This window comes from Astatotilapia calliptera, chromosome 2 (genome assembly GCF_964374335.1).
Source record: "Astatotilapia calliptera chromosome 2, fAstCal68.1, whole genome shotgun sequence".
NCBI lineage: Eukaryota > Metazoa > Chordata > Actinopteri > Cichliformes > Cichlidae > Astatotilapia > Astatotilapia calliptera.
Window position 1 is genome coordinate 2,473,567 of NC_137423.1, and position 12,994 is coordinate 2,486,560.

The 12,994-nt window shown below is 41.4% G+C and overlaps 1 protein-coding gene across 1 annotated transcript in view; it reads left to right on the forward strand.

Moving 5' to 3' along the window:
• The window catches only part of gfra3 (GDNF family receptor alpha 3), a 77,991-nt gene that overhangs the window by 832 nt on the left and 64,165 nt on the right, over positions 1-12,994 (forward strand). The window lies entirely within an intron of this gene.

A 12,994-nucleotide genomic window follows, 5' to 3' on the forward strand; every position in this document is an offset into this window, starting at 1 on the left:
ATCTTTCTTAAAAAACTCAGTTTTTGGCTTTGTTTCTGTTCTCTTAGCTCAAGCAAGAAATTGAAGTTTCATAGAGGCGTTTTGAAAGGCAAAAAATACCTGATAGTCACAGTATTGACCCGTAAACCCCCAGACTGATATACATCAGACTCCTATAAGGATCAAATTAGAATGAAATTTATTTATATTATAAGAGATATAGAGGTTCAAATTATAGTGTCATATTAAATCTTATATATGTAAGATTTTAAAGTTGGTCTTTAGTCTTTAGCTTTGGATATTGTGATATACTTTTATCAAAATGAAAAAAGCCATAGATAGCACATAATGAATAATTTAACTACATTTTACACAAATGCATCCAGCAGAAACTATGCGTGTAGGTAAAGTTAAAATCACATGTAGCTAAACAGTAGTTTAGTTTAGGGAAAGCGGAGAAGCCTGCATAGAACAAAGGTGTAAAGTGGCCTGTCTTCACTGGGTAACAGTGCAGAAGAGCTTTCTAAACACGTTCTATATCATGCTTTTTGTATAGAACTTGGTTGTTGTTTCATCAGATTGTGAAAATGTGAACTTCTGTGAGCACCTCCGTGTGAATGAGCCCATATTTGGCTGTTAGCGGGACAAGATTTGAACAGTTAATTGCTGTAAGATAACACTAAAGGTGGGAAATTCCTGACATCATCTAGAAGGTAACAGGATGACGAATCAGTTTCAGTTAGACGTTAGAGTTCAGTTGAATTTCACCTCACAGTGTAAAATGCTTTAATTGGCTCTATAAATAAAAACTGCTTAAACTGAACTGAGCATTCTGCTGAACTGCTTCAATGAATGAAGGTCCAATATGCACAAATAATTTGAAGCTTTAGTTTGTGTATCTTTCCAGTCACATTTTAAAATTTCTTAACATTTTTTGCAGGATAGTTGCATTTCTGGCTATATGAGTGGTTTCTATTCATATTTTTGTCATAGTAATCCATAGTTTTTGTTATATATAGTCAATATATATGTCAGAAATGCGCATATGTGTGTGTGCACCCAGATATGTGTGTTTGTGTGCATTTTATTTTTTTTAATAGTAGGAGGGTGTATGACAGGGCCCACATACACTGCTGGTATGTTTTTTCTTGAAGGCATAAACTGATACGGATACTTTTTTTAAATGAAGCTCTCATCAGGAAATACTTGGAGAATTTTTAACCCCTCGATACTGCAGAACAACAGGGCTTTGTGCTGCTTTAGAATATCTTACATTTGTAGGCGGTGCTAGATTACTGCTGTATCAAACGGAAATACTGAATGTTTATAACCTTTTGCACATGGTGTGGACATATAATGATTTTAGTCAACCTCTGTAATGTTATAATCTTTTGTTTTCACAAAGTTTTCACAAAATTCATCAGAATATCTTTGTGGAATATTATCCCTGTAAGACTCAACCCATCAAAAAATAGCCTGAAAATTCAGATTTTTTGGAACTGAGATGTTTATTAACCTTTAATAACAAAATCCACATTTTTTGTTGCTATATTATGTTGTGTATGATATATTTTTATTATATATTTATTATATAATTTGATACATTTTGTATTTTTGGCAACTTTTATTTAACAACAATGTTAATTTTAGACAAAAAAAAAAGAGTTTAGTCCATAAAATTTTGAAATGATGGAAAGTATTGATCATGCTGATGAAACAGGTCTCAGAAACTCGTGTATCAAATATGATACTGAGGGTATTATAGGGTTAGAAACACATTTGAGGAGGGTGTCCTTTCAGATATGAGAAATGTCAAGTTATTTTATTTATATCAATTATAAATAAAATTACTTGTTATTATGTCGAGTTATGTTTTTTTTAAATCAGTTTAGTGCAGGAAAGATGAGCGAGCGATGGAGTTATGTAGAGAAAATATATCTCAGTTGTTTTAGGATGAAGTGATTGGTAGTGTACACGTATATACACTAAATGTTTGAACACACCTTCTCATTTAATGGTTTTTCTTTACTTTCATGGCATCATTATAGATTCTCACTGAAGGCATCAAAACTATGAATGGACAAATATGGAATTATGCAGCAAACATAAAAGTGTGAAATAACTTTTATATTTTAGATTCTTCGTAGCAGCCCCCTTTGCTTTGATTGCTGCTTTGCACACTCTTGGCATTTTCTCCATGAGCTTCATGAGGTCGTCACCTGAAATGGCTTTCCAGCAGTCTCGATGGAGTTCCCAGAGATGCTGAGCACTGGTTGGTACTTTAGCCTTCACTCTGTGGTCCATCTCATCCCAAAACTATCTCAGTTGGATTTAAGTCAGGTGACTTTGGAGGTCTGGCCATCTGGTGCAGCACTCCATCACTCTCCTTCTTGATCAAATAGCCCTTACACAGCCTGGAGGTATGTTTGTGACTCTTGGACTTCCTTTCCGGGGGCGGTCCTCATGTGAGCCAGTTTCATTATATCACTTGATGGTGTTTGCGGCTGCACATTCAAAGTTTCAGCAATTTTCCAGACTGACTGACCTTCAGTTCCTAAAGTAACGATGGAGTGTTGTTGTCTTCTTAATAGGGTTGATGCTCCCAATCTCATTAGGAAGGCAAGAAATTCCACAAATGAACCCTGACACCTTCACACCTGTGAAGTGAAACCATTTCAGGTGACTACATCATCAAGCTCATTGAGAGAAGGCCGAGGGTCACTAACAGCACTGTCAACCAAGCAAAGTGTGGCTACTTTCACGAATCTAAAATATAAGACCTACTTACAACTATTTATCATTTTTCTCTGCTACATAATTCCATATTTTTGTAGTATTTTCAGTGTTGTAAGGAACAATACATTATTATTGTTATTTTATTTTTAAAAAATTAAGGATTTCATTAATTTGCATAGGTTATATTTAAAAATCACGAGCTGTAGCACAATCAACATATCACAGATGTTACAGGCCATGGAGAAGAAGGGTTTTAAGAAGAGGTTTAAAAACCGACAAGACTTGTAAAAAGCTCGATTTAATCAGGGCCATGATCTGACTCTCAAACTGAAGTTCAGCGTCCACTTTAACCCCATGGTTTGTGACAGTTGGCTTCATGTACTGAGACCCCAGATCAACAAATGGGGTCTGACTGTTATCACCACACACCATCACCTTTTCTCATCAACATTTAAAACTTAAAAAAACATGGTTTAAATAATAATACTTTCACTGGGTAAACTATTTTCAGTCAGTTATGTGTGAGTTTGATCCACACAATTTGTTAACTCCAGTAGATGACAGTAGGCACTTTCCCAAGCAGAGAGCAGAGAGCAGTGGCAGCTGGCGCAAAACCTAAAGCAATGTACTTCTGTGGCGCCCCGAAGTAACCTAAAAGAGTCATCATGACTTGAGCACTGTATATAAGACATTTTCACTTCTTGATCTGCTTCTTTTTAACAAGGAAGTGAAGCTGCTACAGTTCACCAGACTTAATTGACAAAAACACCAACTTTACGTTGCAAAACAGGGGAGTTGTTTCTTTACTGTTGCCTCGTTGGGTTGCTTAGTTTGTGTTATTGGACTGTACAAAAACAAAACAAAACAAACATTCATTAGTTTCTTTCCCTCCTTTAGCTGTCACATCACATAGCACCACTATGGAGGGGCAGGCACACAGCCCCCCCCCCCCCCCCACTAGCAGTTAAAGATTTGACCAGTAGTTGATGTTCAGAACACTTAGCAAGACTTTACTGAACTGTCAAAACACCTCATAAAGGCTCATTCCATCTCAGATCACCAGGAGCTCTACTCTACGTACTGAACAAAGGAACCCAGGTTGAGTGTTATCACCAAACACCATCACTTCTGACTTTTTCTCATTAAAATTTAAAAAGTTGAGAGCCATGCAGGCCTTTATGTTTTCAAGACACTTGAGCAGCAATCTAGCAGAATATGCTTCATTCTTTTTAAGAAGGACAAAAATCTGGGTTCATGAAAATAATCAAACTGAGCCCTGAAAAGGAGTGGAGGAGTATTTGTAGTCACCAAGGCGACCACAGAAAGTTCAATCTGCTAAGTCGGATCTAAATAACTCCAGGGCTATGCCCTTGATGTTCATGCACTGGTTCAATTCAATTCAATTTTATTTATACAGCCCAACAAAAACCCAACAATCATATGACCCCCTATGAGCAGCACTTTGGTGACAGTGGGAAGGAAAAACTCCCTTTTAACAGGAAGAAACCTCCAGCAGAACCAGGCTCAGGGAGGGGCGGGGCCATCTGCTGTGATTGGTTGGGGTGAGAGAAGGAAGACAGGATAAAAGACATGCTGTGGAAGAGAGACAGAGGTTAATAACAGATATGATTCAATGCAGAGAGGTCTGTTAATACATAGTGAGTGAAGAAGAAACACCCAGTGCATCATGGGAGTCCCCGGCAGCCTACGTCTATTGCAGCATAACTAAGGGAGGATTCAGGGTCACCTGGTCCAGCCCTAACTATATGCTTTAGCAAAAAGGAAAGTTTGAAGCCTAATCTTGAAAGTAGAGATAGTGTCTGTCTCCTGAATCCAAACTGGAAGCTGGTTCCACAGAAGAGGGGCCTGAAAACTGAAGGCTCTGCCTCCCATTCTACTTTTAAATACTCTAGGAACAACAAGTAGGCCTGCAGAGCGAGAGCGAAGTGCTCTAATAGGGTGATATGGTACTACAAGGTCATTAAGATAAGATGGGGCCTGATTATTTAAGACCTTGTATGTGAGGAGCAGGATTTTGAATTCTGGATTTAACAGGAAGCCAAAACAGGAGAAATCTGCTCTCGCTTTCTAGTCCCTGTCAGGACTCTTGCTGCAGCATTTTGGATTAGCTGAAGGCTTTTCAGGGAGTTTTTAGGACTTCCTGATAATAATGATCTGGTCCCAACAAGAGAGTAAAATTTCAAGATCCACTGTGTCAAATGCAACAGTTAAATTTAAAAGGTTAAGAACAACACAATCGCCAGAGTCAGTAGCAGTTGTTAAAACTCGTAAAAGAGCGGTTTCAGTGCTGTATTAAGTTCTGAAACCAGAGTGGAAAACCTCTAGAATGTTATTCCAAAAAGGCAGACTGCTATTGACCACTGCTAGAACAGACGGCCCTACAGTGGGAAACACCTCTTTAAATAGATAAGAAGGTACAGCATCATTTAATGAACCGAATGGTTTCAAGTGATCATCAATCTCCTGTAAAGAGAACGAAGTCACAGGCTTAAACTTGTTGATAACAACAGGACAGGGGACAGACACTGAGGGGTCATCAGCAGATGATCTGAGTCTTTGTGGAAATGACTTCACCAATAAAAAAAGAGAAGCTTTCACAAACAGCAGGAGAGGATTCAATGCAAACTCTCCGTGAGGCATTCGTCTTAAATAAAACGTGAGGTTTGTCACAGTTTGACAGAATAATAGCAGATAACTATTTTCTTTTGCCATCTTTCACTGGTTGCTGATAATGATTTCAGCAATCCCTTTGAAGTGACACCTGCAGATTGTCCTTTTTGTACTTGCACTCAGCTCTGCGGCACTCGTGTCTGACAGCCAGGGTTCAGATTTAGTTTCAGGCCTCCTGGTTTTCAGCGGAGCCACAGTGTGGCAGTTGGAGTGAAAACATGAGCTAAGCTCCTCAGTGAGATTGCACATAGACAGAGGAATGACACAGTTCTGACTGAAAATGGCAGAAAACTGAGCGGGTTAATAGGGCACCCATTCATCACACCTTTCTGCATTTCTGATTGTTGGCTAACTTCCCCCCATGCTGTTTTGCTCTTGGCCTCTAGTCTTCTTCTCCATGGAGGGTCCTGCTCTTTGTGGCTGTTCATCCTGTAGCCAACCATGTCAACGACTACTCTTGCCGTGGTGTAGATCAGCTGGTTGGTTGGTTTGATTTTTGCAGTACAGACTGTCTGTAATGCTGCATTCACTAGTAGATTTTCAGCAGTTACTTCACGTAGTATGGTAGTCGTGTATCCAGACTTTGAACACTAATTTTTTTATGCCAAATGGAGGTTTAACAAAAAATCTTCTAAAAATTTGATTTGATGATTTGAGATATCCTAGTGCTTGAAAGCGAAAAATCTGCACATATTTAATAACAATTATTTTCTATTTTCTAATTAGAGTGCCATGTAGAAAGTCCAGAATTTAGTTTTATTTGGATTTGACAATCTATTAATATTTTTCTTGTTATGCAATTTATCCTATATCCTTAATCCAGCATTGAAGTTGAATGAAAATAGCTTTTTCTTTATTTATGTTACTAAGAAATTAATGTTGAAAAGTATTCTACATGCTTTATTTTGCATCATTGTGAAATATAACTACATACAATTGAGAAATTGCCAGTAGCTGTCTTTTCCAATGTGAAATGCGTATTGTTTTTTTTGTAGGAGGGCTTGAAGGATTTCCCCTCATATTTTAACTAGCAAATATGAGGAAAAATAATTCGTATTTGTTTGTTGCACCTGTACCAAATCAATTCGTTAACAATTTCAGGGTTTTAACTAATATTTTGATATACAAAAGAATGATTTGAAAGTGAGTCAACGGACCATTTTTTCAAAAGGAAAAAAAAATCTCTATATATATACAGCACTGTGCAAAATTTTTAGGCAGGTGTGAAAAAATGCTGTAAACAAAGAAAGCTTTCACAAATATAAATGATTGTTTATTGGGCCCAAATGTACGACCCCAAACACACAGCCAAAGTCATTAAGAACTATCTTCAGCATAAAGAAGTACTGGAAGTGATGGTTTGGCTCCCACACAGCCCTGATTTCAACATCATTGAGTGTGTCTGGGATTAAGTGAAGAGACCGAAGGATGTGAGGAAGCCTACATCCACATTCAGGAAAAGGACTAGATGTTGTAGTTCCTGACAATGCTTTGCTTTACATGGTGAGAATCTTGAGGGATGGTTGTTATGAGGAAAGGCAGCCCGGAAACTTTACCAGCAGCGCACATCATGGTGTGCCTCAACGTTGGGTCTTTTACCCAAGCTCATCTGCCATTTTTTGGGGGGATTAGAGATCTGATCTAGGTTATCATATTAACATTTGGGACACATCATCAGTAGTGGACCTTGGATTCATCGGGTGTTTTGGCCATTATCACCAGACACCCTCATCCAAGGAGGCTCTGCCAGGGTTGATCAGGCCCTGGAGTGTGTCACTGGTTTATCTTAGATTGTTATTTCTCTTATTCTTTCTAATCTATTCACTGCAACTGAGAAATAATACTCACCCCTTTAGCATTTATAGAGCCTCACTTCCTCAAAGGGACAGAAAAGGTGACAGAGAGAAGTAAGACAAGAGGGACAAGATAGAAGAGCGCAGAGCCGGAAGGGGGGCGCCCGATCCGGCTTCCCACACCTCCCCCACTGCCTCCCAGAAAAGGGAAGAAGAGCAGAGCAGAGAAGAGCAGAATATTTTCTTTTTTCTCGCGGTTAGCTGACTGCCGTAGCTGCCCAAGTGATGTCAGCCATTTTTAACCATAGCCAGTGACTGGTCCTCTCAGCAGTGTTAGCTAGTTCTCTTATAGCCTGCCGTTGCGCCTGTCCTCTGATCCCATTCTCTCTAAGCAGTTCTGCTGTTGTACTGGCAACAAAGCCCCTGCACCCCACCCTCTGCCAGCCAATTTGAGGCAGAAATTGTTTCCTCCTATGGTACCACCAGCTCAACGACACAGAGGATCTGTGGATAGGACACTTCCACTTTTGAAAGCGTTCTTTGTTTACAGCAGTTTTTCCCCTCACCTGCCTAAAACTTTTGCACACATTTGTTATGTGAAGCTAATATTTTACAGTGCTATTTCACAGCGCTCATATGTACGCTTTTTATGTAGGTCCGAGCAGAAAATGTGCTAAAGATGTTACAAATGGTCTAATTTCAGATGAAACCCCTATTTCAATAGCATTGAAGTTTTAAACAACTATCATAAATGTTAACCTGCCTGTTGAACACGTAACTTTAACCAGTTAGCATTTAGCAACTAAAACGTGCAATTTGTGGAGGAATTGCAGCAGGATTTTTCTACCGACTCGCTGTTGGTGGCAGTAAAAAGTTGCAGGTAAACAGGTTGTTGCTGTAGAGTGAAAACAGGTGTACCTAATAAAGTGTTGACCATTGATGTCTTTATGTTACTCATAATGTTAGTTCATATTGAGAAGAATGTCATGGTACACAAACTGGCGACCTTCAGCAGACAACAGTAACAGATGGTCAGAGTAACTGTGTCACTGAGCCAGTAAATGACACGAAGTAATTGCTTCTAAACCCCCTTAAAAACAATAGAGCCATCACGGAGCATAAACTTTAGACATGTCAAAATTATCCTAAGTTCAGCAATTTCTTCACATGCAACTAAAAAGTGTACTTAATACAATGGCAGAGACTGTGAATGTTACCCATACTGTATGATCATACTGAGAAACAGAGAAAGACAGTAAAAATTATGTGAACATAAGAGTTGAAGCATGTAAGAAACCTAAACCGGCAGCCTGCAGTCTGATTAGGTTCAGCAAAAAGTTTGTTACTGTAGAATGAATACAGCTGTACCTAATGAAGTGGCAGTGCACTGTCACTGTAAGTAACATTACTGTAGTATCATTTCATACAGCACATATCCCAAAAGGTTGATTCTGTTCATCTGGACGTTTTCAGTGGGAGAAACATTTCATCATCATCCAGGTGACGTCTTCAGTCTCAGCTGACTGCAGCTTTCCAACCTTATAAACAGGACATTTGCACAATACCTAAACCTCACCCACCGAATGGACAATGGTCTGGGAGGTCAGTTCCTTGATCATTAATGTGCTGTGTCACTGTAGCAGCAAAAAAAGAAACTGTACAAAATTTAAAAAATCAGAATCAAAGCACAATCAAGATGGTTGTTTTGCCTCGCAGCTGTGGTTCAGAATACCACACTAATATTAATGGAGTAGGTAGGCAGTAAATATTATCATTCCTGCCTGTCTGTAATATTAATAGACAGGGTTAAGAGGATAATACAGTTTTTGTGTATTTTTAAGAGCCCCAGATTGAAGCTGAGTAAGGTCTGCCAGGAAGTAGACAGGAACAGTGAAAGTCAATCTAACACTCTTTTCAGCATGGTCCAAACTCACCAGAAGCTCGGCACTACCTGTTGTTTTAATTTTTGTTGTGCACTACCTTTTTTTGTCCTATGTATACTTTGCAGTTTCTATATTTTTTGCACTGCATCAGACGAGTTAAAATTGTGTTGTGATGTTTAGAAACTGTTGGTGTTAAAGAGAGAGCAACTCCTTTCTTAGTGTCATTTGCACAAATTGTCAGACTTGGTCGTCTGTTGCTGTGCACGCAATTTTAACGTAAAATGAATGTTAAACCTTTAATTATTGTTTATTGTAGAAGCAGCACTGGGTGCTGCACAAGTGAGATATTTCAAATGCTGGTATTGCTGTGCTGTAGACTTCTATAATTTGCACATGTGCACGCACACACTTAGTGTCAGGTGTTTTTCACCTATCGTTGATGATTTCCCAGCACTGCAGGGGTGTGTTCTTTGAGCAACAGGAGTCCTTCCAGTAGGCACAGAGCAAGAGAGAGACACGGAGAGAATTTCTTATCAGTATTGATCTCTAGTGACAGATGATGACGTCTATGAAGAGCAATGAGGCCAGTGAAATGTGCATCGTAAACCTGCTTTGATGATAAGTGTGAAAAAAAAGCAGCTCAGAGCAGGAAGGAAAGGAGATCATCCCAGGTCAGAGGAGGGAGAGAGATGAAGAGGATTAGAAATGTGTGAGGTGAATGAACTTTGTGAAAGAAGTAAGAAAACCCATCTCACTTCTTCTGTCACATTTAATGAAAAATGAGCAACTTACCTGGACTCCATCCGCCTGGTTCCATCTGATCTGGATGCAGAGGTGTGTGTGCAGTGTGCGCATATGTGACTGTGTGTGAGAGTTCTTCTTCTGGTCTATCCAAGGGAATAGTTTGGAGGTCTTCTGTGTGTTTTGTTGATAACTGGGATTTGGAACTCAAACACAGGGGCGGCAGATGGTGTGTTGGCTTCTGCTTGGTTGTGTGTGTGTGTGTGTGTCTGTGCATGAAGTGTGTAAACAGCAGTAGCTTCAGTGCTGTGAATTTGTGTGTGTGTGTGTGTGTGTGTGTGTGGGGGGGGGGGGGGGGGGGGGGGGTCCTTACCCAAACTCAATGTCGAACGTGAGTTAGTGCTCCCTGAAGGGATTGCTGCTCTCTGTGGTTGGAGAGCTGGGCTGATCCCAGGTCAGCTACGGTCTGACCTCCAGCCCATCTGCTATCACAATAACAGATGCGTTAGAGCCTGGCTTAAGACCTGTGGATGGACCCACAATCTCTAGTTAGTCTCAGTTAAACACAGTTAGTTTGGTGGAAACACAACTTTTTATCATCTCCACCTTTTTCCTAGCCGCATGAAGCACAAAACCCTAAGACATCAATAGCCCTAAGGCAACTCACAGAATAAACACAGGAAGAATGGGAATAATTCTGCAGTTTACTGTTAATTGGATGAGGCCTTGCAAAGCCAGTCTGCACATACAAGTTTTGCATATGTTAATTCTAAAAGGATATATGTGGAACTGACATTAAATTAAAATTCATTCAGCTAAAATCTGTTTGTGTAAATGTCTGTTTATTATTTGCATCACTGAAACTCACCTACCAGCCTGAGCTTAGCAGCATAACTAAGGGATGGTTCAGGCTCACTGGATCCAATCCTAAGTATATGCTTTATCAAAAAGGAATCTTTCGAGACACACTTGAAAATCAAGTTGCTAAGTTGGTGCAGGCAAAGTTAGCTCAGCCACTGTAAGCTCTCCCTGAGCAAATTGTCCGAGTGCAGATGGTGACTGCAAGGAGGAAGGGGAGCCCTACACAAAAGCCTTTAGAAACATGGTATCTAACCAGATGCTTCCTCTGGCATTACATTGTCATCCAGTAACACTTTGAGGAATCTTGGAATCATTTTTGACCAAGATATGTCCTTCGACATGCAAACTAAACAAATATGTAGGACTGCTTTCTTTCATTTGTACAATACCTCTAAAATTAGAAACATCCTGTCTCAGAGTGATGCTGAAAAATTAGTTCCATGAATGTATTACTTTTATGAAGGACTATTGTATTTTATTTTATTTTTTTTTGCCTGTCCCGTTTGGCTCTTTTGCCATCAGAATTATTGTCTAAAGGCAAAGAAAGATGCCCAACGGATTTACTTTACCAAATTGATTCACCTTTTATTGTTTATTTTATTTTATTTTATTTTCACTTGTTAGATACGGGCCAGACTTGACTGGGGAAAAGAAAGGGGAGAAAGAAAGAGGGAAAGAAAAACAGCGGGGAAGAGGGACGGGGATAAAGGACAAAAAACAAAAAACAAACAAAATAAGCAGACAAAAAAATCCATCTCACCTGGATCACCTGTTGAGAAAGAAAAAAAAGAAAACAAGCAGAAGAAAAAAAAGAGCAACATAATAAACAACATCACGATCTATGGGAATATGACAGTAAATACTAAATATTATTGTGCAGCACATAAGATCAACAGAACACACTGTGCTTTGAGGTAGGAGCCAAAAAGGGTGTAGTTTGTGTGTGTGAGCACCCGTGTGTACACCTGTGAGCATGGACGCGCTTGTTTTTAAAACGTTCCTTCATGTAATGATTTGCTAGAGGGTGTGGGGGGGCCACAGCCCCGTCCTCCAGGGTATGAAGCAGGTGTGGAGGAGATCAAAACTCCAGACATCCAGAGGCCCCCAGAACACAAGAGACCAAGGAAGACCAACAGAGGGGCAGCTGCGCCACTGTCCCAGAAAGAGCTGAGGAGAGTCCCAGATGTGGGGTCGCCCACCCCCGAAGTAGCCCGAGCGACCCCCAGGCCAGGGGTGAGGTTGTACCCCCTGATGGTCTTTTGGATTCCGTGTATCGTGCCCACCCCCAAGATCCTATATGTATGTGTTATGAGAGTGTGAGTAATGTGAATGTCTAAGTTGTGGGATAAAATTGAGGCACAGGCAGCCAGAAGGGGACAGGGGGGGGGATGCCTCCCCTGCACCCTAGTGACCCCAAGGCCCTGCATGTGTGGGTGATTGTGGTGGAGCGGGAAGAGGGAGGCAGCTGGAGATGGAGAGGGAAGGAAGGGAGGGGCAAGTGACCCCTCCCTGGGGCCAGCTCCCCCGCTGACCCCAGTAGGCACCCCCACACTGCCAGGGAAAGGGGGCCCAGGCCCATCCGGACCGGGGCCCATCATAGCAGCGCCGCCTGGCCCCACAGAGCCCGGGACAGCCCACCCGACCCCACCACAGAGAAAACTGCACCCACCCCACCATCCACTCATCTTCCAGACTACACAAGACAATAGACGCCCAGGCTGAGATTTTCCTCCACCTCTCCTGTATCTCCCCCACCTGCAGAGTGAGTTCCTGAAGAGAGGAGAGCTCCTGCAAGATGTAACAGCCTCCCCCACCAGTTGAAGAGCCCCCCAGGTGGCTCGATGCACTGGCAGCACCCTGCACCAGGGTGCTGCCAGTGCATCGAGCCCCCATGCACCCACCCGCCCACAACCTCGGCAACACACCAACCAGGACCCAAGCCCCCGAGGCCCAGCCAGGGCCCCAGCCCAGAGACGGAGCACCCCCAGAACCTCACGCCCGTCCCGGACCCACCCAGGGGCAGCCAGGCTACCAGGTCAGTAACCCACGCAGCCACGAGGAAACAGTCACCTAAGAGCCAACAGAGCCCTTAATAGGCCATGACTGCTACCCCGGGTTGAGCCCTCCAAGGAAGATGCTCCTCGGGAGTATTGTATTTCTTTATTAGGATGCGGTGAAAAACTCCCTGAAAAGCCTTCAGTTGATCCAGAATGTTGCAGTGAGAGCACTGACAGGGACTAGAAGAGAGTCCCCCATGTTGGCTTCTCTTCATTGGCTCCCTGTTAAACCCAGAGTCCAGACAGACTGCCA